This window comes from Ochotona curzoniae, unplaced genomic scaffold (assembly GCF_017591425.1).
Source record: "Ochotona curzoniae isolate NIBS_2020 unplaced genomic scaffold, NIBS_Ocur_1.0 contig_4612, whole genome shotgun sequence".
Taxonomy (NCBI): Eukaryota; Metazoa; Chordata; class Mammalia; order Lagomorpha; family Ochotonidae; genus Ochotona; species Ochotona curzoniae.
In genome coordinates this window covers 1838849-1866765 of record NW_024466343.1, presented here as the reverse complement: position 1 = coordinate 1866765, position 27917 = coordinate 1838849, and positions in this window count along the sequence as shown.

Genomic DNA, 27917 nt, shown 5'->3' with positions numbered 1-27917 from the left:
AGCTGGATGGGAAGTGGAGCTGCTGGGATTAGAACCAGTGCTCATATGGGATTCCGGCTCGTTCAAGGCAAGGACTTTAGCTGCTAGGCCACCACGCTGTGCCCAAATAAATTTTATTTTTTAAAGATGTATTTATTTTTATTGGAAAGTCAGATATACAGAGAGGAGAAGAGAGAAAGGGAGAAAGATCTTCCATCTGCTGGTTCACTCCCTAAGTGACCACAATGGCCAGAGCTAAGCTGATCTGAAGCTGGGAGGTAAAAGCTTCTTCTGAGTCTCTTACACAGGTGCAGGATCCAAAGCTTTGGGCCATCCTTTACTGCTTTTCCAGGCCACAGGCAGGGAGCTGGATGGGAAGTGGAATAGCCAGGACGTGAACCAGTGCCCATATGAGATGCTGGTGCTTGCAACCAGAGGCTTAACTAGTTAAGCTATCTTAGTGGCCCTGAGTATACCTTTGTCATAATAACTTTAAAGACAGATACAAATGAAATATGTGATACGCTTGTTCTAACACATACAGTGAGTATCCAGGCTGAGAATTCCACAAAGAATGTTAGACATTTAGAATAAAGAAATAATCCCAAAATTACTTCATTGTGCATTCCACAACAATATAAAAGGAGCAAACTGTTACTGAGTAACTTAATAAAGTACCCAGTTAGACTTTTTTGAGTAGCAGTTATATAACTGAGCTTTGGAATCAGAATGTTTGGATTTGAAGTTCAACTCTAGCACTTTCTGTGATCCTGAAAATATAATTTACTTTCTCTCTGTAAATCTTAGTTTCTTTTGCAAAATGAGAAAAAAAATATAATACTTGGCAATTTCCAAAACCAGGTTCTTTTAGGGGAAAAGTTTAGTGCAGTGGTACATATGCTGTGTGGCTCACCGACGTGCTGCATGGGAGTGCTTAAATTCAAAGCTAGCTGTTTCCAATTCCAAGTTCCTCCTAGTGAATACCATGGGAGGCAGCAGGTGATGGCCAAATGACTTAGATTCCTATCACCTATGTGGAAGACATGGATTGAAATCCAGTTCAAGAAACAAATAGTCTGTTTCTGGGCCTGGCACAGTATTCTAGTGGCTAAAGTTCTTGCCTTGCATGTGCCAGGACCCCACAGGGGTGCCGGTTCATATCCTGGCTGCTCCACTTCCCTTCCAGTTTACTGCTTGTGCCCTGAAAAAGCAGACCTGTAAGAAACTCCTGGCTCCTGGCTTTGGATCAGCTCAGCTCCCACCATTATGGCCACTTGAGGAGTGAACCAGCGAATGGAAGACCTTTCTCTCTGTCCCTCCTTCTCTCTGTAATTCTGACTTTACAATTAAAAAAAAAGCAAACCATAATTAAAAAAAAAAAAAAGCTCCTGAAAGATTGTTGTGATAGGCAGGGTGTGAGTGTGGGGCAAGTTAACTCAGTGGGAAACACTTTGGTTAGAAAGCTACTGTTCATTTTTTTTTTTTTTATCAAACTAGTGACATTTTCAGTATCCTAACTGTATGCTGTGCAGAGAATATGAAGTCCACATGAGAATGTAGGTAACATCTTTTTGTACAGTTCATAAACCAATTCAGAGATAAGACATGAGTGATGGCTGATTTGAACCAGGTAGGAATGCAGAAATGTTGTTTAACTGGATGCAGTGGTCAAAAGCTTTTTATCTTGCTAACAAATTCATGTAATAAGAACATTTGCAGGGAGGAAATTGATGTTTCAAGACTGTCTGGCTTATTGCAGGGCTTCTTATTTACCTGGTAACTGCAGACTCTCCCACTGTATATCCAAACACACAATGAGCAGCTTGCCTGTGCTGATTTTGGACAAGAGAATGGGTTTATAATAGAAACAGTGAACAGAAAGAAAGAAATCGAACTTCTTTTATTGCACATTGTGAAATCTAGGAGAAAAAAAAAAAAGCCAATGTAAGGTATTTAGGCCTAACCTCCTCAAACTGTGTCCCTGGGAAAGTCTGCACAGAACAAACAGTTCTATACCCAGAAATATTTGAGAAACTTCATGTATTAAGCCATCCACCTTTCAGTTTTCATTTATTTTGGTTTTATTTGAAAGACAGAGAGACAAACATAACAGGCAGGCCAACAGAGATCTTCCATCTGCCAGTTTACCCCTAAGATGACCAACTATGGCTGGGCTGGATAAGGCCGGAACAAAGCCAGAAGCCCAGGACATCCTCTGTGTCTCCCATGAAGGGGGCAAGGATCCAAGTACTTGGGCAATCATGTGTTGCCTGCAGGATGTGCCTTATCAGGAAACTGGATCAGAACATAGCTGGGGAGAACAATGCAGATAAGGCACCTTAGCCACCATGTCCAATACCACCCAGTTTTAGCCTGAGAATGACTATCATTGGCATGAACCCTGAGTTAGAGAAGTCTTAGTTAACTAGACAAATGCAGAATATTTCTAAAGAGAAGCTTTTCTTCTTCATTTAACTGTTAATGTGCTTCTCTCTTTGGACCATTTCTCATTTGTTTTAATGATTTTCTCTTAACAGTGATGTATTAAGAGGACAGATTTATAAAATTTTTAAGTCATATTTCTAGTATAGAAGAAAATGGTAAAAACGAGTTTAAAACCTTCCATGATTTTTTCATGAGAAACAAATGAGCTCATTAGTACGGAGCTAAATCAGAAAGTGGAATAGCTGAGATTCAAACTGGAGCCCATAGAAGAAGCTAGCGTTACAGGCAGTGGTTTTAGCTTCCAAGCTTAACACCAGCTCCTAATATGGCTAACCTTTGTGAAGTACCTTCTTTTTTTTTTAATTTTACTTATTTTTATTATTATCATTTTATGATGCAGTTTCATAGGCCCTGGGATTTCCCTTATCCCCTCTCCAATTCCCTCCCCCGTCACTGATTTCCTTTGTATCATTACTATAGTATAGTTCTTCATACGCAGTCCTATGTCCATTATTGCGGGCATGGTCAATGGCAGAGAGTCCAGCATCCTATTGTCAAGATACAGGACAGGAAGATCTTCCGTCCGATGATTCACTCCCCAAGTGAGCGCAACGGCCCATGCTATGCCAATCCAAACCAGGACCCAGGAACTTCTTCCAGGTATCCCACGCGGATGCAGGGTCTCAAAGCATTGGGCCATCCTGGACTGCTTTTCCAGGCCACAAGCAGGGAGCTGGAAGGGAAGTGGAGCTGCCAGGATTAGAACCAGCACCCATATGGGATTCCAGAGAGTTCAGAGCAAGGACTTTAGCCACTTAGGCCATGGCGCCAGGCCCTAAATTCTTTTTTTTTTTTGTGTGTGTGTAAGTTGACATTTTTTTTCACCTGACATTCAGAGTTCTTTATAATATTGCCTTTGATCCAACCATACCAACCTATGTTTATTTCCTTGAAAATGCCAATATCTTTTCATGATTATTAATCTTTTACCTACTTTGTTATTCTGGCATTCCCTCCTCCTGCTTCTACAAATGAGTTAATACTCATCTGGTTCCCTACTTCTCTGCTCAAGCTTTTCCTCTTCTGGTAAAATTTGTCTAAAGTTTCTGTCCCCCAGGGTTAAGCTTCCTCCTACTGAAATGAGCTCCTTAATGACACCTAATATGTTTCGTCATAATTACTTGTTTGGGTGTTTTTTGTTATGGTACGTGTTTCTGGAAGAAAGGAAGGGAGCAAGCAAGCAATATTTCATCTTAGTGTCACAAGCATATAATTTGTAGTGTTATGTAGAAAATACACAGTTTACAGGCCCGGCATGGTAGCTTAGCAGCTACCACCCTAGCCTTGCATCTGCCAGGAATCCATGTTACCTCGTTTATAAATCCCTAACTATTTATTCAAATTCCTTTCACCTTAACAGGACATTCTTATAACTAGATGTATTCTTTGTCACATTTCTTCAATAAGCAGAAATTCAAAGTCCATTTTCTGTCTCTTCTTAATTGTTCACTTATTAACAGAAACTTATGCAAAATTTATAAGTAACAAGTGTTAGAGTGAATAACATCACACCCAGTCATCGATTTAACAGCATCTGTTGAGGCCCAATTATGTGCCAGGGAGCATGATAAGTGCTGGATAAATCTGGATACAGCAATTAAAAAGACAAACTTAGTTCCCAACCAGACTACTGAAGAATGAGAAAGTAGAGCAAGCAATTGCAAAACAAAGAAAAATTCTATGAAAGGAAGAAAAAAGTACTGCATTAGAGCTATTCCTTTAAACCCTAAGAGACACAAGCAGCTTCACTGCCTTCCATCACTTACAACCATCATTGGTTGCAAATTTAACAGCTAAACTCCCCTTCCTTTTGCCCAGTTGCAGCACATCTTCCATACAAGTAGCCTATCTGGTCATTTTAATAAATAAGCCTAATAGTGTCACTCCTTAATACTCCATAGTAATCTCACACCTCAGAGTAAAAAGCAAGACCACTGATTTGTTCCGCAAGGTTCTCTCTGTTCTGCTACTTTTTCTGCCCTCCATGCTAAGTGACTTCCTTGCTTTTTATAAGAAAATCCAGGTATTCTTCTGCCATCGGACTTTAGCACCCGCTATTATCTCATTGTCTCCACTGGGAACGACTTTCAATGAAAGAGCCATTAGTTAATTCCCCTATCACACTCATATCTTTTAGGCTCAAGTGTCATCTGCTCCCCAAAGTTACTATCCTGACCACAGTTTTCAAATCTCAATATATTTAAAATCTCAACCCATTTCTTTCCCAAAACTCTGAGACCCCTTATTTTGCTCTAATGTCCCCATAACTTCTGTCCACTCTTAGAGGGCTATATATAAGCTACTTATCCATTATTTTTATTAGGTATTATCTGACTATTCACTAGAACTAAAATCAAGAGGGATGGTATTTTTGTTTGTTTTGCTTTCTCACATATATTAGTATCTCAAACACTATCTGGTATAAATCAAGGGTGCAAAGAATATTTCTTAATAAATAAACACAGAAGATACCCTTCCCACAGGCTGTAAAAAAGCTAGCATGTATCCACTCATTGTTTCAGCCAAATTTATTTAGCAAAAGCTGTGATTTGGGCATACTAAACACAAGCACAGAAGGCATATAAACATGTAATTTCATTGTGTTGGGTTACATAAAATAATAGAGGGACACACTCATTTAAGCTGTCATTGAAGCTCAAAAGCCAGAGAGGCTAAGCTTCGGGGATGCTCGTAAACCCAGAGGCTTCTCTAGCTCATAGTAATTGTACTCTAGCTCAGTGAGGAGGCTATTTGCAACGGCATGAGTCTGGCTCTAGGGCGGTTGCATAGAAAATGATTGAGATACTGGGGTTTATATCCAAATTTTAGTTCCACTCTTTACTAGTTCTCTGATGCTGAGCAAATTACTAATCATCTCCAATTATAGAACACAAGAACCATCATTATCTAGCTTTGTACTCTCAGCCATCAATTTAATGTAAGGATCCTATCATAGCTGTAGAATTACTTTAGCTTTTTTTCACAAAAGGAAAAGGATAAATAGCAAGAGTTTTTTGTCTACACAAGCATATCAATCAACACTATATTTCTTTAGAAATCAGATGTTTGCATCTCAGTATTATTATTTAAGACAACCAAATCACAAATAAAACAGCCAATTCAAAATGGGAAATTTTTAAAAAATAAAGAATACATTTACATCATAAAACAATAGTCTTTGAAGCTTAGGTGTCTTGAATTGCTCATTTTTCTGTTAATAGCAAAATAATAAATTTAAGTAGACAGAAAAATGAACAGGATAGTTGCAAACGTAAATTTTGTTTCTGGCTGTGTATTAGAATAACAGAAGACTATTTCTTTTTGGGTTTTTGTTCTTGTTTGTTTCTAAAGATTTATTTTATTGGAAAGGCAAGTTTACAGGTTTCTTGCTCCTTATGCCACATTACCCAGCAGCTTGCTTTCCCAGGCCTAGGAACTCATACCAAAGAACTTGCAATGGGGTCCAGGGTCGGCAGAGTGGCTATGGGAAATTGAACATGTACTTGGGGTCCAGGTGGGCAGGCGGGAAGGAGAAATGTCTAGGGCCCCAGCTGGCATGCTGGTATGTGGTGCTGGAGGACCAGACTTGGAGACTTGTGTATGTTCTAGGGCCTCCATGCCAGCATGGTGGCATGGGCATGGGGATCCAAGTAAGTGCTCAGGCACTGATTGGGTGGAGGGTAGGGTCGCAAGCAGTATGTGTGTCAGGAATCATGTTGGGGGATATGGGCGTGCACTGCAGTTCTTGGTGCATACAGAGGGCTCCAGATCAACAAGCCACCTCACTGGAGAACCAGGCTGGGAAGCCCATGTGCTCATGGACATGGGGGCTGTGAATCACTCAAAGAAGGGGCTATAGAATGTGAAAGCAGGGAAACCACTGAGGGAGCATGTTGCAAGTGAAGAATCACTTCAAGGGAACTTTCACCAGCCAGACCACTGCACTTGCAGGTAAGCAGAGAGACTGAGACTAAGTCATTTCAGGGAGGGAAATTTCTGGGTCAGACCAGTGCACCTGCCCATGTGGGAGACCTGAGCTGGACTAGTTAGCATTAACCACTGCCCACTGGAAAATACAGGCAGAGCTATGGAGCCTGCCTACAAGGGCTACACCATAGTATGTGTAAGTGAGTGTCAAAACAGGGGATAGGTCATGTTAAGCTGAGCCATGACATTAACTAGACATGAAAGAACTGGGTCTGGAGGAAGACTCTATTGGGCATATGTGGGCTCAACCCTGCAGGACAGCAATATACACTAGTTTGCTCAAGAGCTGAGGTGGTGACAGGCTAAGCCAGGCATGACCATGGAACCCGTAGACACTCACAGGTACTGACGTTGGGAATAGGATGGGCTGGCCCAGGCTATAGGGCCCATAGGTGCACCCAAGAATTGAATGTGGAGTGAGCTGAGCCACAACATCCATCAGCACATACAAAGGCCAAGACAGAGGGGGCAGACTATGTCTGTAAAAGCCTAGCACCCGCTGGTACATGTGAGTTCTAGTTCTGGGAGTGGGCCTGATGGAGGAACTTGAGGAACTCCCCTAGTGGGTCATAGCTCCCACTGGTGAGCATGTGAGTCAGGCCTGGGTGTTGGTCAGGCTGGGCAGGGCTGCTCCACTTGTCAGTAGGCATGTAGGTTGGCTCTGAGGGGGCAGACTAGGCAGGGCCAGGCCAAATGGTAACCCACTGACATGTGCAGAAGCAAAGATGCAGTGCGGGCCATGCTAAGCTAGGCAATCACAACTACTGGTTTGCATGAAAGCCTGGAATGGGGGCAGGTTGCTCAGAACTAGGCTGAAGCACCCACCAGTGAGAGTTGGGTTGAGGGCAGGCTGTGCCAGGCTGGGCTACAGTATCTGATGGCAAAGGTCAAGCCAGGGGATGGGCTATACCAAGGAAGGTCAGAGCAACCACAGCATGCGCAAGATCTATGGCTGGGAGCAGGCGATACCCTGGGGATACCCAGTGGATACCCTAGCTGTATGGTGGTTCCAACTGGTGAATGTGAGAATCAAAAAGGAGGCAGCAAACTGGGCAGAACATGGGTGAGGCATGGGTGTGGACTGGGTCTGGGATGTGCCAGACTAGGCTAGACTCTAGCAACTGCTGGGGTTCATGAGAGAATCTGTGTCGGACAGGCTGGGCTAGGACTCAGCTCCCACTGAACCATATGAGAGTTAGACCTGGGGGTGGGCCAGGCAGGGCTGTGCTGTACAATCAATGGTAAGAGCCAGAATGGATGTGGGCAATTCAAGTAAGGCTGCTGTACCTGCCAGCATAGGAGGTGGGTAAAATCAGGCTGGGCCAAGTACTGATTGGGAGTTCTATAGCAAGAAGGTGATCTTATAGAGGAACTTGGGGAACACTTCTGTTGGGATGCAGTCCCGGCAGTTGAGTGCAAGGACTGAGGCTGAAAGTAGCTTTGACGAGGCCTGCAATACAAGGCCCACAGCACCTGCTGGTATGCCTGTGGATCAGGTCTGGGGGCAGGCCATGCTGTTGCAGCGCATAGCACCCACTGACAGATATCACAATCTGTATGGGGTGCAGGAAAAGCCTAGTTGAGCCACAACACCATCCAGTTTACATTAGGGCCTGCCTGAGTGAGGGCTGGCTGGGCTGGGCTAGGCTGCAGCACCTGCAGATGAATCCTGAAGTGAGGCAGACCGTGTCATGTTAGGCAGTGGCACCCATCAATATACGTAAGACCCAGCAAGGGGCCAAGCCCGATTGGACAGGGAGGCTAGAGATGTTCCAGTGCTGGTCCAGGGCTCCTGCTGATGAGTATGAGAGCTAAGACTGGGGACAGACCTGGTTGAGCAGGGCTAGAGAACCTGTTGGCCTGAGTGTGAGCTGAGCTAAGGGGAGAGCCAGCTGGGCCAGGTGATTATATCCACTGATGCATGCATGAGGAGCCAGAGTAAGTGCAGGCTGGTCAGGCTTTGATGCAGCATCAGCTGGAAATTGCTGGGAATGGAGGTAAGTTCCAAAGGCTGGTAGCAGGCCTGATGGGGGTTACTGAGTGTCACTCTGACTAGACTGTAGTTCCCTCTGATGTGCATGAGGACTGGGTGTGTGGTGGGTAGGGTTGGGCTGGGCCACAGCATTCACTGGTTTGCATATGAGATGTGGCTGGGGACAGAACTGACAGGAATTACAAGCACAAGTGTGTGGAGGATGATATGGGAGATGGACTGAGTTGAGCCACACACTGGCTGGCACACATAGAAGGCAGGTCTGGGGTCACCTCAGACAAAATTTCTTTGGGGAACTCCCCTACCAATTGGAAAACTGGACTCAAAACCCCAACATGACAAATATCACAGGAGCTGCAGTCTGCCCTTGGAATGCATGTATTGGAATTGGGCCTCATGCCCAGTGCAATGGCCCAGTAGCTACTCATCTTGTATGTGCTGGGATCCCATACGAGCACCAATTCATGTCCCGGCTGCTGCACTTCCCATCCAGCTCCCTGCTTGTGATCTGGGAAACCAATAGAGGATGGCCCAAAGTCTTGGGACCCTGCACCCAAGTGGGAGACTCAGAAGAGGCTTCTGGCTCCTGGCTTCGAATCAGCACAACTTTGGCTATTACAGTCATTTGGGGAGTGAACCAGCAGACAGAAGATCTTTCTCTATGTCTCTCCTTCTCTCTGAAAATCTGCCTTTCAATAAAAATAAATAAATCTTTTAAAGATTTTTATTTTTATTATTTTTTTTTTATTGGAAAGGCAGATATATACAGAGAGGAGAGACAGAGAGAAAGATCTTCCGTCCGATGGTTCACTCCCCAAGTGAGCGCAACGGGCCGATACTATGCCGATCCGAAGCCAGGAACCTCTTCCGGGTTTCCCACACGGGCGCAGGTTCCCAAAGCTTTGGGCTGTCCTCGACTGCTTTCCCAGGCCACAGGCAGGGAGCTGGAAGGGAAGCGGGGCTGCCGGGATTAGAACCGGCGCCCATATGGGATCCCGGGCGTGCAAGGCGAGGACCTTAACCACTTGCACCACCGCGCCGGGCCCAAAAATAAATAAATCTTAAAAAGAAAAAAAAAAGGAATTGAGCCTCTTTGAAGGCTGGTCAGTAGATGGCATCCCCAGATGCACATAAGGGACATGACAGATCGTTGAGGCCTGCAGAGAATGTCTAATATTGTAACAGAGGATGGAGGACATAACAAATTAGACAACACTCCCAGCCAAGCTTTGACAACAAGTATATGGATGAGTGGAGACTCTAAGGTGGACCACATCAGCCAGTAGACCTTGAAAAACTTCCCTCAACTTTGGAGCAATGAAATCAACAGTATTTCAGAACTATCAAACTACTTAAGCAGTGCCCTTGGAACATGCTCCACATTGGGCACCCTGGGGTCACAATGAGTGGCTGTCCTGCATCCCTGGGTACTGATCTAATTAGGCTACCAGGATCATCTCTTTCCCCTTTTCTCCCCTTTCCTCAGATATAGGAAGAAAAAAATTAGAAATAATTGTCTCACCCACTCTCCCCTATACCTTGACCCTTCCCACCCCAATCAGTGGTCCATATGGGCATCCCTTCCTTTTCCTTATGTAAACATCATCAAAAATAAAAATTTTTTAAATAATAACAAATTACTTAACTAAATTAAAAAGAACGGATCTATATAGAGAAGGAAAGATAAACAAAAAGATCTTCCATCTGCTGATTCACTCCCCAAGTGGCTGCAACAACTAGAGCTGAGCCAATCCCAAAACAGGATCCAGGAGTTTCTTTCAGTTTTCCTACATGGGTACAGGGTCCCACGGCTTTGAACCATCCTTTGCTGCATTCCCGTGCCACAAATGGAGCTGGATGTGAAGTGGAGCAGCTGGCACATGAATTGGCATCCATACTGGATCCTGATGCTTGCAAGGTAGGGATTTAGTTGCTGTGCCATCGTGCCCACCAATTTTTTGTCATTTTAATTTATTTATTTAAGTTTATCGGGAAGGTGGAGAGAGTAAGACAGAGAAAAAGAGGGAGAATCTCATCCGCTGGTTCACTCATAATGCCCATAACAGCATAACAGCCCTGGTTGGTCAGGCCAAAACTAGGAGCCAAGAACTCAGTCTGATTTTTCCACAGGGGTGGAAAGTGTCCAACTGCTTGAGCCATTACCCTTTGCCTCTCAAGTTGTATGTTAGCAGGGATCAGAAGCACAGCCAGGACCTTAACTCAGGTGCTCCAATATGTAATGCGGGCATCCCAAACAGAGTTGGAACTACCAGAGCAAATATTTTCATCCCAAGACTTGAAAGTGTTCTCAACTTAATATTTTATTATGTACAACTAACAGTTCGAAGTAGCTTCATTAGTGAGAATTCTGTCACTTTCTATAGTCTCAAAAGCATAACCTTCATTTTATGGTTGTTTAACTTAGATATCTTGTGATATTAAAATTCAAGTACAAGAAATTGAGTGGCAAATACAGAAAAAATTAAGGGATTTAAAGTTGCTTAAATGGGGCCAGTGCAATGACTCCACTGGATAATCATTTGCCTGCAAGCTCCAGTATTCCAAATGGGGGTTGGTTAGTGGTCCAGTTGCTTCACATCCCTTCCAACTACCTGCATATGACCTGGGAAACTCACCTGTCAGCAACCCACTTGACACGGGCTGAAGTTGGAAGAAGACTGGGTAGGCCCAGGCTGCAGTACCTGCCAGCACATGTAAAGGCCAGGACTGAGGGCATACCATGCCAAGTAGTACCACTGCCTTGCTGGCACATGTGAAATTCAGGGATGGAAGTAGGTCTGGTAGGTGAACTTGGGGAATGCCTTTAATAGTCTGTAGCTCCCTCTGGGGAGCATGGGATCCAGGGTTGAGGACAGACCAGGCCAGGTAAGGCTGTATCACCCTTGCCACACATGTGGTCTGGGTCTGGGTATTGGCCAAACTGAGTTGCTGCAGTACCTGCTGGTGTTCTCAAGAATCAGAATGGGTGTGGAACAGGCCAGACTAAGCCACAGTACCTACTGGATCACATAGGAGTTGGATCTGGGGGTTGGCCAGGATGGCTAGGATGGAGCACCCATTGGTTAGAGCCAAAATGGATGCAGGCCAGTCAGGCTAAGCCACAGTACCCACCAATGAGTTCCAGAAATGGGGGCTGACCATGTCAGCCTGGGCAGCAGTAGCCTCTTGCATGTGAGGAATCTGGATCTGGAAGCTGGGCTGGTAGGCAAACTGAGGGAAGTTCCCCTGTTAGACATAGCTCCCTCTAGTAAGTGTAAGAACTAGGGCTGAGAGAAGGCTAGATAAGGCTGGGCTGCAGCATCACTTGACATATGCATGCGCTAGAACTGGGGTGGGCCAGGCAGGATCAGTTCACAGCACACAATAGTATGAATGAGAGCCAGGACAGGCTGCAGGCCAGGCCAGGCCAGTTGAAATGCAATACCCACCAGTTCACATGAGGGATGGGGTTGGGTCAGGCTGGACTAGGTTACCAAAAAGAGCTGGGACTTAGGCTGGGCCAAAACAAGATCCAGGACTTGGAGCAGACCTGGTAGGGAAACTCTGAGTCCTCCTCAGCAGGGCTACAGCTCCTTCTGGTGAGGGACAGGGACCCAGTGCAACAGCTCAATGGCTAAATCCTCACCTTGCAAGTGCCAGGATTCCCATACAGGCATTAGTTTGTGTCTCAGCTGCTCTATGTCCCATTCAGCTCCCTGCTTATGGTCTGGGAAAGTAGCAGAGTATGTTACAAGACCTTGGGACCCTGAGCCCACATGGGAAACCCAGAAGAAACTCCTGGATCTTGGCTCCTTGCTTCAGATCGGCTCAGCTCCACCTATTGCAGACATTCGAGGAGTGAATCAGTGAATGGAAGATCTTTCTTTCTGTCTCTCCTTCTCATCATAAATCTGATCTGCCTTTCCAATAAAAAATAAATATGGAGAGCATACTGGAGCAGGGTCTCACCATGTATTAGTGTTGACTTGAGTTGTAGCTTCCTTTCGTCTGTTTATCTCCCTGACATTGTGCCTTCGACAGTGGATGATAAGCTAGGTAACTGAGCGCGTACTACCCCCCATGGAGGACCTGGATGGAATTCTGGGCTTCAGCTTTGAACTGACATAACCCTAGCTGTCGCCAGCATTTTGGAGACATTAACTACCCAACGGAGGACCTCTCTCTGTCATTCACCTTTTGAATAAATAAATAAATAAATCTTCCCTCAACATTTTCCATAGTTACAAGCTGGAGTCCCAAGGGAGCAAAGACCCAAACATTTTGGAGGTTGAGTCTTTTAGGCAATGTTTTAGGGAGGGAGACAAATGAATCAAAGAATGGAGACCCCCAGCTGCAGGTAACTGCCTAGGTTGCATTGTACATATGCAAGTGTTATACTGCTGGGAGAAAAGTAACTAAGAGCTGGCAGGCATTCTGGGCCTGGTTAACGCCAAATTTGTGTAAACTATACCAGTGTGGCAGCATGGTTAGCTATTTCTTTCCTTTTATTTTCAAATATGTGGGACAAGGAACAGCCAGCAAATGCCAGCATGGCAGCAATCAGGGTCTGAGGACCCGTGTGTGAGCATACATGGGCCCTGGGTTGGCAGGCAGGGCCCTAGACTGCATGGCACACTGCCAGAGGACCAGGCTTGTGTATCTGCATGCTAGTAGGCATAGGGAGTGGAGGTGGGCTGTGGACTGCTCAGGGAAGCAGGTTTGGAGATGTGTGGGTGGGAGGACTACTGAGGGAGAATATGACAGATGAGGAGTGACTTCTGAAGGACTTCCACCAATCACACTACTACACTTGCAGGTAAATGTGGCAGCTGAAACCAGGTGGTTTGGAGGGGGGAAACCAAAATATTTTTCAGGGCCAGACCAATACATCTGCGCACGTGAAGTCCTGAGCTGGACTTTTTGGTATCAAACACCAGCTATAGGTGCCCCAAAAACCTAGTACTGGAGAGCCTACCTGGAAGGCTCCACCATAGTACCTGCCAGTAAGTGGATTTTGTCAGGCTGGGCCATGACACTAAACAGCTCATAAGAAGCCAGGGCTGGGAGTAAATTCTGTGGGGGAATGTGAGGGTTCAGGTCCCACTAGTGAGCCTGTGTGTTGGCTGGGTATTGGTCAGACTAAGCATGGCTGCTTCAGTTGTTGGCAGGTATGTGGGTAGGTTCTGGAAGGTCAGACCAGGCAGGGCTAGGCCACACCATAGCACATTGGCATGTGCAGGAGCCAGGATGGGTTGTGAACCATGCTGGGCTAGGCTAGGCTATCACACCTACCAATTTACATGAAAGCCAGAGATGGGGGCAGGCTGTGCAGGGCTAAGCTGCAGCAATCCACCAGTGAAAGTTGGGACTGGGGGCAGGCCAGGCCAGGTCAGGCTGCAGCACCGATGGCAAAGGCTAAGACATGGGGATGAAATATGCTAGGCTGGGTGAGAGCAACCACTAGTACAAACAAGATCTGTGATTGGGAGCAGGCCTGGTCAAGGGGCTAAGGGAATGCCCTGGCAGGGCTGAGGTTCCCACCAGTGAGTATGACAGCTGGAATAGGGGCAGTAAACTGGGCTATACATGGCTGCAGCATCCCTCAACGTGGGTATGGACTGGATCTGGAGTGTTCCAGACTAAACTAAGCTCCAACACCTGCTGGTGCTTCCAAGAGCCAGCATGGGTATAGGATGGGCTGGGCTAGGTCTCTGCACCAGCTAAACCATGTGAAAGCTGGGTCTGGGGAGGGACCAGGCAGGGTTAGGCTATAGCAGCAATAGTAAGAAACAGAATGGGTATAGGTTATTTGGGCATGGTCACTGTACCTGCCAGGACAAGAGGTGGGCCGAGCCAGGCTAGGCCAAGAACCTACTGGTGTGTAAGATCTGCTAGTGGGAAATGAGCTGATGGAACAGCTTGGGGAATTCTTTTGTCAGGATCCAGTCCCTACAGGTGAGCACAAAAACCAAGGCTGGGAGCAGCTCAGATCAGACCAGGTGACAGTACTCACTGGCATATGTATGGGTCAGTTCTGGGAGCCAACCAGGCTGGGCCAGTACATAGGACCCATTGGCAGATATGAGAACCAGGATTGGTTGTAAGACATGCCAGGTTAGACAGCAACACCAGCCAGTACCCACTTAGGCTGGGACAGGGGGCATTCTAAGGTGGACTAGGCTGCAGCATCTGCCAATGTGAGCTGAAACTGGAAGCAGGCTGGGCCAAGCTAGGTTACAGCATCAGTGGTGAATGCTGAGATGAGGGAACGCATGCCAGACTGAGCCGCAGCATCCACAAGTACAGCAACACCTATGAATATTGGTTTGCAAGCCAGGTAGGAGGGCTGCAATGATCCCCCTCATAAGCAACTGCTCTTGCTGGTAAGCATGAGAGCTGGACCTGGGGCAGTGCTAAAACACCCATTGGCCTGCATGTGAGCTGGGTTAACAGCAGAAAGGCTGGGCTAAATGACCATACTATCCGCCGGTGCATGCATGAACCAGAGTAAGGGCAGCCTGGTCTGGTTTTGCGGCCACATCAGCTAGCAGGTGCTGCGAATGTGAGCAATCTTGTTCAGTCTAGACTGTAGAACCATCTGGAACATGGAAGATTGGGGCTGGGAGTGTGCCTAGTAGAGAAATCATGGGCACTCCTCTGGTGGACAAAAAACAAGGGTGCTGTTGTCTTTTGCTTTAAGTTGTCCACGATGGTTCTATGAAATTTAGAAACCTCTTCAGGGGCATGGTGGAAAGGCTAGCTGGCTTGTCTTGCTCACCTTCTCCCACCCCAAACCTGACTTTCTCTTCTGGTCAGGAGACCCCTTAGCTTTGTAGTGAAAATTAAAATAAAATACAAAATTGGGGGTAAAATCAAATCTGCTAAGAAAGAGCAAACACATTCATTAAAAAGAAAAATTATTAAAGATAATCACATAGAATAGCTAAGCAAATTGTATGTTACATTTATTGTATTATAATAAAGATCTGGATTTGATCACTTTGCGATCCTGGGAAAACAGTGAACTTTTATAAGCCTAATTTGCTCAGCTTTTAAAATTAGAATAATACCTGTTTTTTGACCTGGTGTGTTAGCCTAGCTGCTAAAGTGTTCGCCTTGCATATTCCGGGATCCCATATGCATGCTGGATCTAATCCCGGCGGCCCCACTTCCCACCCAGCTCCCTGCTTGTGGCCTGGGAAGGCAGTGGAGGATGGCCCAAGGCCTGGGGACCCTGCACTCGCGTGGGAGACCTGAATGAGGCTCCGGGCTCCTGGCTTTGGATTGGTGCAGCTCTGGCCATTGCAGCCATTTGGGGAGTGAATCAATGGGTGGAAGATCTTTCTCTCTGTCTCTCCTTCTCTCTGTATATCTGACTTTCCAACAAATAAATAAATCTTTTTTAAAAAATAAGAATAATACCTGTTATACAAGGCTGCATAAGAATTAAATGAATTACATGTCAAAGTATAAGGAGTCAGATGGGCTAACAGGTTTGGGTCTTTGATCCCTAGTGAAATTTCTCTTTGAAAAAAAATCTTAAGGCACATTTCCTAGCTCCTTGTTTCAACATAAAGAATAGCCACTGTGTGCCAGGTAGAGTCCCAGCAAGAATGTGAATTCCACCTCTGAATTCCAGTTATCATGAGAATGGGAGGAGAGGGCTGCCAGCCACACCCTACTGAATCTGACAGGGGACTGGACTGGACTATTGCCCATTGTTCAGGAATTCCCCTCTCCTTTTTTTTTTTTTTTTCTTTATGACAAAGTTCAAAGTTGTTATGAGTTGACCAAATCTTTTTCCAATAAATGAGTCAGAGGCAGACTCTTAGAAGCTCAGGAGCCTTTATTCACAGGCCAGCACTGACTGGTGGACTGTCTAATGCAACCTCATTTTTTGTCTCACGTAAGAGTTTTCATGCAGATAATTTCAGGGTGCAAAGCAAGATTTATTTAAGAGAGTGAGAGAAAGGTCTCCGGCCACAGTGACAGAAATAGAATCCAAGGGAGGAAAGACCTGAGAAATAGTGGAAGTGGTGTCTTTTATGCACCATCTCAGGAGGGGGACAGATGGAATCAGTGGGTGGAGAAGAGAACTCACACAAAGGTCAGTCTAGTTTCTTGTCAGAAGCATGTGGCTGGCTGCCCCATCCTCTCATTTTCATGATCAGCTGACATCTCAGGCCTTAACTCTGTTTCCTCAAGACAAAATTCAAAGAGATGCAAGGTGACACTTTGACCTGGTCAAAGAGCAATGGGACTTCTTGATCCTTTTAAAATTTCATGATAACACTGATACTCAAGGAGGAAGAATTTACAACCCAATAGGGGCTCCACCTAGCAGCCCAGTCATCATTCTTACCATAAAACTAGAAGCCTAGAAGAACTACTCTTTCCAAAGGAGGCAAAAATAGGATGGAAGCAAGATTTTGTACTTTCAAAAACAACTTCAGAGGCTCTAACAACATGTTAGCCCATCTGACTCCTCACAGAATTATATTTGCTCAACTCTAAACAAACCTAATCATACTATCTAACTTTCAGGGTTAACATAAGAAAATGAGATGAGGTAGGTGGATAGTTCAGGGTCACGAGCTTGGATGTCACTTCCAGCCCCCACCACCTAGGTGTTCCTCCTGTCCACCTGTGACTCTCACCCATCACCGGAGAGGAAGTGGTACTGTATTGTGTAACCACTCCCTTCACAAGCCCTTATTAAAGAAAAGGCTCATGATAGGGTGGGACTCACTCTCTTGGTCATGTGCTGCCATTGCTCTGGCACTCTTGACCTCCCAGCACCTCTGAGGACAAGTATCCCCTGAGTGTGGCCCCTGTGTGTCTGTATTCCTCACCTTCTGTTTACTGCTTGGGTGGGACAATGAAGCTAGCAATGCTAAGATGCTTTGTATTTCTAATTTGTGTACTATCAGGAGTTCCAGGAGAGGTGAGGCCTAGCAGTAGTGGAATGTGGGTAGAGAAGTCAGGGAAAGGTGAATGTCTGCAGCTTTGTAAGTGTGTCTAGGATAACGTCTATTGTTGGGGAAGCTGGGACGTAGGCCTTTAGTTTAATGTAGGGACTTGGGGGTAATGACCACTTGTTCCTCTTGGGGTTACAGTTACTAGAAATGCCCGGTTCTTTCCTCAGCTTAGTATAGAAATAAAAAGCCGGGAATCTGTTGCAGACAGAAGAGTTTATTTGCAAAAGGACCAGGTGAATAGGGAAGGAAGAAGGAAAGGTAGCACCTCTGGAGAGAAGGCCAGGAGGTGGGGTGCCTCTCGAAAAAGAAGGGAGAGACACCAAAGGGGTCTTTGGAAGTGCCTTGGGATTTTTAGCATTCTCTGACCCCACTTTTTTGGGTGGGAGCCTACAGGTAAGATGTTCCCCACTGGTGGTCTCTTAATTAATTAGGAAATTGGTGGGCAGTGCTGGTGCCGTCCACCTGAAGATGTGGCCTAGACCTCTGCAGGCCTGGACCTGCAATTGATTGGATTGCTATATGGATTTATGATTTGCTGTTTCTAGAGGGTCAAACGACATCAGCACTTGGGGATGGGGGATGATCCCTTCATGACGCTTTAGAAACCCCAATATGGGGAAGAGTGTGCCTAGGGTGTTACTTGAGTGGTTTTGATAGTTCTGAGAAGTTGTTGGTTTCACTGCTCCAGGGTTGAGAAAATCTTTCCAAAGACTACTGATTGGCATAGTTCACCCAGGTGCATTTACAGACCCAGGAATATGCTGCAAAGCTTGGCCCTGAGAGTGGCCTAACCTGTTCTTTTTTTCTTTTCTTTTTCTTTCTTTTTTTTTTTTTTTTTGAAAGGTAGATATGCAGAGAGGAGGAGAGATAGAGAGAGGAACATCTTCCATCCGATGATTCACTCCCAAATAGCCACAACAGCTGGAGCTGAGCCAATCCAAAGCCAGGAGCCAGGAGCTCTTCTAAGTCTCTCACATGAGTGCAGGGTTCCAAGACCCTGTGCTGTCCTCTACTGCTTTCCCAGACCACAAGCAGGGAGCTGGATGGGAAGCAGGGAGCCGGAATTAGAACTGGCAACAATATGGGATCCTGGCATGTGCAAGGTGAGGACTTTAACCACTACAGTATTGTGCCGTGCCCAGCCTAACCTGTTCTGCGTTTTAGCCTCTAACAAACCAGTCAACATACCCCACTCCAGATGAGCTGACCATCATGTGCCCTGAGTGCATCTGAGCATGTTGTCCACTACATGGGGATCAGCAACTGAGGAGGCCCAGTCCTGACACATGGACTCCAGTGTCAGACCACATGTGTTATGATTTTTTCCTGTGGCTTGGATCTTAGCTCAGTGGACTAGTCAGAGTCCCCCAAGAAACCTTGCCAAGAAACCTCAGACTTGACTCTTAACATGCACCAGCCAGTAGTGGGTCAGGTGCGGTCTGTCACCTGCAGCAGTCAGTGCACACACGAGTAGATGCAGTGTTGGGCAGGTGCCTTGATCTGACTCAAATATGCCCTCTGGTTTCTTTCTTCTAAACCATTCTGTCTCATCTCCCTCATCTACCTGCGCGCAGTAGGTCCATGGAAGCCCCTAGAAATCATTCCTGCCCTGCCAAATATGCCTTCTGCTACTGTAACTCCAATATGTCTCCAAATGCTTTTCCCTGGGAAATCAGCACCCCCTATTCTGGCCTGGGGGTCAGGGTGGTGTATCTGTGTTCAGCATTCCCATCTTCCCCACATATAAAAGAAGAAGAAGTAGAAGAAGCAGCAGCAGCAAACTACACTGGCACGCTGCTATAGCTAACACAGATTTGGCATTAAGCAGGTCCAGAGTGCCGGCTACTGGTTGATTTTCACCCAGCAGTTTAATACTTGCCTAGTACAAGGCAATCTAGGCAGTTGCTTGTAGCAGGGGTCAGCCTCACTTTTTACACAATAAACGTTTGATCTGAGGCTAGGTTTTCTGTGGGACTTTAGATCAAATTCTCTTCATAGACCTGAATTAATATTTCTTTCTTTTAGGAAATTAGTTTGACTTAACAAATTACGAATGTTCTCTTTTTCATCATAGTCACTGTAAGACATGCATGGGCCTTTCCCTAACTAGGAAAAGCACCTGGAGGGGCATGCATGCCACTTAGAGGTGTCCACAACTACTGGAGCAGTCAGAGAAGATGAGGACTGCTCTATTTTTGGCTTAGAGATGAGAAGGTAGTCTCTTGAACAAGTTGGGTATGGTGGCAGAGATTCATTGTATGTCAAATAATCAACCTGAAGGTATCTAATCTGGACTTAGAAATGAAACAGATAATCTCCAAGAGACACTATCACTGCTCTACAGCACAGTTCAATAGTATTTTCTGTGAATATGCAAATGTTCTCCATGCTATTCAATATGGCAGCTATGAATCATAAGTAGCTTTTCCAGTACTTGAAATGCTACTTAAGTGACCAAACTGAATAAATGAAATAATTTTTCTACAATTAAAAATAATTTAAATTCAAATAATGACCCATAGCTAGCTTCTCCTACACTGGATACAGAATTGTTTCTTTGATATAAAGTTTTTATGTGAATTCAAGCAAGTCTCAGGATTTTTCCTAAGCAAAAATAAAGGAATAATTTCCATGTTATAGTAAGAAATTAAGATGAAAAATTCTGAAACTTTTATATTTAACAGAGTAATTTTATGCTTTTTTAAATTTAATAAATTTTTATGACATTTAAAATTTTTATTCTCCTAGCAATTGGTTATGTTAAGCAAAACTATAATATACAACAGTTTGCAAATATGATGAAATTGGCTATTTGCCACAGACACTCTGAAAAATAGTTTCCGGTGTTTGTTACAGGGAAAAAGCCTGCAATGAGAGCTGTTCACATTGACATAATTCTTGTAGAATTAAAAAATAGTGCATCAAATGAAGCAAAAATACATGTCTAACTAGATGCACTGAAAACCTCAGGAGGCAGAATAATAGCCATGACTTTGAGGAGACTTAATAAAGATAGTACACAAAGAAGTAGATGTGGCTTAAAAATTTAAGAATGATTGATGAAAATTAAGGTGTACATATTACCAATTATTTTGTTTATAATTATTCTGGATGGGCTCAGTGAGATGGCTCAGTGGCTAAATCCTTACCTTGCATGCAGCAGGATCCCATATAGATGCCGGTTCATGTACCAGCTGCTCCACTTCCCATCCAGATCCCTGTTTGTGGCGTGGGGAAGTAGTATAGGATGGCATAAGGCCTTGGGACCCGGTAGCCACATGGGAGACCTGGGAGATCCTGGCTCCTGGCTTTGGATCAACTCAGCCACGGCCATTGTTGACACTTGGGGAGTGACCAGTGCATGGAAGATCTTTTCCCCCACTTCTCTCTCTCCTTTTCTCCGTAATCTGCCTTTCCAATAAAAAAAAATGAATTTTAAAAAAAATTTAATCTGGATGATTGAGTTTCTTCTATTTTTTGCCATCTATTACTCTTTCTTCCTCCTCCTCCTGTATTTACCATGTATGGTTATTTGAGAATTAGAACAATTTTTTAAAATAAAAATAACTGTCCTAGATTAAGTATGTATACACACACACACAGATGTGATTAGAAAAAAAAGATAGCTTAAATGTTTGCAGCAATATTTGTTAACCCATTAGTGGAAGCAGTAGGCAGAATCAGGGCTGTTACAGTGAATCAGCCACATTTTCTTCTTTTTTTTTTTTAAGATTTATTTATTTTTTATTGCAAAGTCAGATACACAGAGAGGAGGAGAGACAGAGAGGAAGATCTTCCATCCAATGACTCACTCCCCAATTGACCATATGGCTATAGCTGAGCCATCCTCAACTGTTTCCCAGGCCATAGTCAGGAAGCTAGATGGAAAGTGGGGCCCCTGGGATTAGAACCGGCACCCATATGGGATCCCAGCATGTTCAAGGCAAGGATTTTAGCTGTTAGGCTACCGCGCCGAGCCCCAGTCACACTTTCTATACTTTTGGAGTTTACCTGAGGACAGAAGATACAGCGCAGTATATGAGCCCCTTATTGACTGGGATGTTATGGTTCCTGCACATGTGACTTTACATTTGGAATACACGTGGAATTCTAAACCAGGAGAACAAATGGTTGAAAAATGAATACATTTACCAGATAAAATGCCAAATGCTCAGTTAAATTTGAATTTCAGATAAATTATAAGTAATTTTTCAGTATAACTACATCTCAATTATTGCACAGATATTTACAAACTTGCAATGGCATCTCATGCAATGATTAGGATGTATTTATACTAAAAATGTTTTATTTGCTTTTCTGAAATTCAAATCTAATTGGATGTCCTTCAATTGTCTTAAATCAATCTGGCAAACCAGAAGACATATGGATGTAGGGTTTTATTTTTTAAACCCTAATGATTTATTGATATAATTTGAAAGGTGCTTTCTTTTTTGTTGTTATTGTTGTTTATTTTCATTTTTGATGATGTTCACATAGTTGATCAGAGTGGGAAAAAGTCAAGCACTAGAGGAAAGTGGATGAGACCATTGTTTCCAAATTTTCTTTTTCTTTCACCTGTATCTTTGGGAAAGGAGGAGAGATAATGCAACATGTTTAGACTCAGCCTCCCAACCACCTCATTACCTGGGGATGGAGAATGCCAACCCAATGTCACCCCAGGGTGCCTGATGTAGAGTGTTCTCTGAGGGTTCTATTCAAGTGGTTTCGAGAGTTCTGAAATGCTGTTGATCTCACTGATCCTAGGATGAGGAAATATTTCCAAAGTCCGTTGGCTATCACACTCCACCTTAGTCTTTCTTCACCCAGATATTTGCTGCCAACACTTGGCTGGGGTAGTTGATCAATTTTTCTGCCTTCCTTCCTCTGCTATGGTGTCAGATGTGCTCCACATGCCCTTGTGGCAGCATGTGCATATCCTCCGTATCCATCTTGGCATGCCATCCACTGTTTCATTGGGCCACTGAGGAGGCCCAGTTCTGACACATGCACTCCACAGTCTGTCCTCAGATCCTGCAATTCTCCCCATGGTTGGAGTTCTGAATACAGTGGTTCAGCTGGGGATATCCCCAAAAACTCCTTCTGAGGTGATCCCAGACTTAACTCATGTGTGTTTGCCAGTGCAGGAACTGGTTCTGTCTGTCATCCACATTAACCTACACACACACTGGTAGTCACTGCTGCTGGGTCAGTTCTGTCTCCAGCCCCACTTCATACAAAAACTAATTAATTTTGTGGCCCAGTGCAACCCTGCCCACTACACATTCATCCCTCACATACACCAGGGGGAGCTGCAGCCCAGTAGGAGTGACCCCTAATAACCCTCACCAGGCCTGCCCCAACCCTAGTTCCTTTGCTTGCCGTTATGTGCATCAGACTGATCCAGACTGTGGATGTGGCCTTCTATGTATGGAAGTACAAATGGGACAGAGACACAATGAATTGGTAGCAGTTTCACATGACTGTAGCCTGAAGCCAATTCTGACCAGGGAAAAATCCAGAAAAGTGATTTTTTTTTAAGATTTATTTATTTATTGCAAAGTCAGATACACAGAGAGGAGAGATAGAGAGGAAGATCTTGCATCCGATGATCACTCCCCAAGTGCGTGCAATGGCCAGTGCTGCGCCGATCCGAAGCCAGGAGCCAGGAACTTCATCCGGGTCTCCCACACGGGTGCAGTGTCCCAAGGCTTTGGCCCATCCTCGACTGCTTTCCCAGGCCACAAGCAGGGAGCTGGATGGGAAGTGGAGCTGCCGGGATTAGAACCGGTGCCCATATGGGATCCCTGTGCATTCAAGGGGAGGACTTTAGCCGCTAGGCCACACCACCGGGCCCAGATTCATTTGATTTAAAAACTGTGTGGGAGGAAAAGAGGTTAAGGATTGATGACTGGAGGCCCAGTGTGGTAGCCTAGTGGATAAGGTCTTCACCTTATATGCACTGGGATCCCATCTAGGTAGTGGTTTGTATCTAGGCTGCTTCACTTCCCTTCCAGCTCCCTGCTTGTGGCCTGGGAAGACAGTAGAGGATGGCCGACGTTGGGACCCTGTACCTGAATGGGAGACCTGGAAGAGGCTCCTGACTTCTGGCTTTGGATAAGCTCAGCTCTGGCTGTTGTGGCCACTTGGAGAGTACACCAGCGGATGGAAGATCTTCCTCTCCTTCTCCTACTCTCTTTAAATGTGCCTTTATAATAAAAAATAAAGAAATCTTTAAAAAAAATGGTGACTGGCTGAATGATAGGCTGAGTGAGAAGGAAAACTTAAGGTTAATTGTGTGAGTGGGAGAATTTAAGACTAATGAAAATCAAATACAAGTTGCCTCAGCAGACTCCTGATAGAGATGAATTTCATTTTAAGCATGTTGAGTTCCATATTTTGGGAAAATTGAGAGATAATTTACAATAGATCAGATACAGAAAGCTGTGGGCACATATGCTGACCTACTTCCATCTCTTCCATTTAATCTCACAAATCTGCCTACTGTGTCTTAACCTTGTTTTTCACCCAAAACCCCATTCCTTTATAATTGTTCCAAAATTTTGCTTATGACTTAAAAATCATTCCATTGATAAGTATTACACTTTATCTCTTCATGTCATTGACTTGGCCTCTCATTATGTTTCTGACATTTTTTTTCCCTCTTCTTCCACATTAATCACTGTGTTTCATGTGCCTTGGAACAATCGTTTCCTTCAGGAACTCGCACAGCCATTGGCTCTAGTTTCCTTGGCAACCTCTGCCTTTCAGATTTCTTTTTTACTACTTAAGATAAATCTGACTAAATCACTGATAACCACTCATCAGAAATAATCAAAGGAAAGTGCCAAGCATTGCCTCTGAAAAAAGAAATGACTAGTTACAGAGGAAACCAACACATACTGAGGCCCAGATAAGTGTAAGCCAAAGGTGCAAAGTATGCTTTTATATGGTTTCTTACTTTCATCTGTCAGTGAATTGTTGCGTTGTCAGTAGAGTTTGAAGGTAATTGCCTCATTAGCCAGGCAATTGTGTGATATGTCCAATCAAAATGTCCACAGGCCTAGCAAAACCAACACAGAGCACGTGAAACTAACCTCCAGATTATTATAAAAATATGAGTCCTGGGCCCAGCACAATAGCTCAACTATTAAATGCTCACACAGCAAGCACTGGAATCCCACACAGAACAAACTGCTGGCTCCTGGTGTAAGGTTTTGGGCCTTACATATAGTATGCTTTTGAAAACATTTGCAGACTTATCCATAACGCCTAACATACATTTTCATTTCAGGTTTGATTGAATTTCCTGACTGCAGGCTCTTGATTCATTGAAAAAATAAATAAATAAAACCCAACAAAATATTATAAACAGTGATACCACTAAGTAAAATTAAGAAATTTCCAGTTCTTGTCTCTTTCTTGTGATTCAAATTACTTTAAAAATTCCCATTGACTAACACATACGTTACTTAAGTGTCCTGCAGTTGCTCTTTGTGACCAAGCCTAAAGCTTCCTTTCTAGTCTCAAGTCACCTACTCTGGCTTCCGTTTCTCAAATACTGTACATTTAAGTATACCATTCTCCTTTCTCCTACTTATTAGTTGAGTGATAATTTCTTGTGCCTTATTTTCCTCATCTGTAAAATAGGGACAGTGAGTATTTCATAGTATTTGAAGATTAAATCTCTAAGTTAATTCATAAAATGTGATTGGAGGAATGTCTAACACTTGGTTACTTGTAATAAAATATTAATAATTACTTAAAATGCCTTTCCCACTTGTGAAACTGACTACTCATACATTCTTTAATGTTCAAGCATTTACTCCTTCTAAAAAATTTCCCCGATCACCTGACTTACATATCTTTCAGACAGAATTAATTACTGCAGACAGATGCTGGCACAGGGGTCTGGAGATTCATGTACAAGTGTGTGCATAACCTTGGCAGGAAGACAGCGCTCTAGGCTGACATGCCAGCAGATAGGATCTGGGGACCCTTGGAAGCATGCATGGGCCCAGGGCAGGCGAGCAGGGTTCCAGGACATACACTGTACTGCTAGAAGACTGGGCAAAGGGACCTGCCTACTAGTGGGCATAGGGGCTGTGGATTGCTCAGAAAAGGGAGCATGGGGATGTGTGCTAGGAAGGACCACAGAGGGATAATGTTATAGGTGAATAATGACTTCCAGGGACTTCCACTAACTAGGCCACTGTGCTTGCAGGTAAACGAGAGGGCTGCGAATGGGAAAGAAACCAGATCTTTTTTCAATCATACTAATGCACCCACTCACATAGGAAACCTAGCTGTGCTTGGTGGTATTGATCACTGCCTACCAGTGAGTGAACGTGAAATCTAGGGTTGGGGTGCCTGCCTGGCAGGGCTCAAACACAGTACCAGACAGTGAATGTCAGGCAGGGAGTGGAATGCAATAGTCTGTGCCACGACACTCACTAGCGCATGAGAGAACTAGGTCTGGGGGAAGATTTTGGGGGGGATTTCTGGGCTCATCTTGGTGGGCCTATAATTCCCTCTGGTTTGCTCAAGGGCTCTGGGTGGTGACAGGCACAAAACTCACTGACATTTATGGGAACTGGAGTTGGGAACAGGCCAGGCTTGTCCAGGCTGCAGCATCCACAGCTGAGCCCAAGAATTGGATGCAAAGCAGGCCAGCACACACAAAGGTAAGACCAGGGTCTTTAGTTTCCATTTGTAAACACAAGAGTTAGGAGTGGGTGTTGGTCAGGCTGGGTAAGGCTGCTGTACTTGTCAGCAGGTGTTTGGGCTGGCTCTGGTGAAAGGGTGCAGATCAGTCAAGGCCAGGTCATACCTAAGCACACTGCCATGCGCAGGAGCCAGGGCAAGATGTAGGTCATATCAGGCTAGGCTATCAAACCCATTGGTTTGCATGAAAACCAGTATGGGGCAGGCAAGGCATGCCTAGGCTGAAGTACTGACTGATGAGAGTTGAGGTGGGGTTGGGCCTGGCCAGGCCAAGCTACAAGGACCAAGACAGGAGCACACCATGCCAAACTGGTTCAGAGTGATCACCAACATGTGGAAGATCTGTAGCTGGGAGCAGGCCTGATAGGGGAGCTAATAGGATCCCTTGCTGGGCTGCACTTCCCACTGGTGAGTAAAAGAGCTGGAAATGGGGGCCGACATGGCTGAACATGGCTGCAACATCCCTCAGCATGTGTGTGGGCTGAGTCTGGGAATGTGCCACTCTGGGCCAGGCTCCAGCACCTGCTGGTTCTTGTGGAAGCCAGAGTGTATGTGGGATGGGCTGGACTAGATCAAGGTACCCACTGATCCACAAGAGAGCTGGGTCTGAGTTATAGCACCTACGAGAGAGGGCCAGAACAAGTGTGGGCTGTTCTGGCAAGGCCATGGTACTTGCTAGTAGTCAGGTTATAGTAGGTTAAGTCAGGTTGAACCAAACACATACTGGTGTGTGCAAAATCCACAGCTGGGAGCTAGTGTGATAAAAGTACTTAGGTAACTCCCCTATTAAGACACAGTTCCAGCTTGTAAGCATTAGAACTGAGGTTGAGGGCAGTCCAGGCCAGGTTGTGCTATTGTAACTGCCATCAGGTTTGGAGGTGGGCTGGGCTGCACTAGTCTGCAACACCCTCTGGAAGGTGTGAGAATCATGACAGGGTGCAAGCCAGGCCAGGTTGGGATGCAACACCTGCCAATTCACATTAGGCATGGCATTGGGGGCTAGTCAGGTTAGGCTAGGATGTAGCATCCTCCTATCTTCAGCTAGGACTAGGGGCAGGCCAGACCGAGCCAGGCTGCATCACGCACCAACAAAATCAGACTAGACAATCTATACTAGACTGGACCACAGCACTCACCAGCACATGCAAAACACCAGGCTGGGAGCAAACCTAATTCAGGAGGGCAGGGATAGGAGGGGGTAGGAGGGGAAAGGGAAAATGGTACTTCCCTGCTGGGCTCCTGCTGCTACTAGAAGCATGAGAGCTTGGACTGGGGGCAAATCAAACTGCAACAGACCCAGGTAGGACTGCAACAACTGTTGGCCTGCATGTGAGCTTGGTTTGAGAGAGGACCAGGCTAAGCCAGGCCACTGCATTTGTTGGTGCGTGCAAGCACCAGGATAGCGTGTACTGGCAGGGCTTTGCTGCAGCATCCACTAGCAAATGCTGGGATGGGGTGCCGGTCATGTCAGACTGGATCACAGTACTCCCTGGAAAGTGCAAGATGAAACTGATCAGGCAACTACAATCAACAGTGTGTACATAGTCTGATGTGGATGATGGATTGAACCAGACCCTGAACTGGCTGGCACACGTAAGAGTCAGGTCTGGGAGTCACCCCAAATGAAGTTTCTTGGGGATCTCCCCAAGCAGATGACTGGACTAAAAATTCTGGCCACAAAGAAATCACAAGATATGTACACCAACCCTGGAATGCATGTATTAGAATTGGGCCTTTTCAATTATTGATGCTTA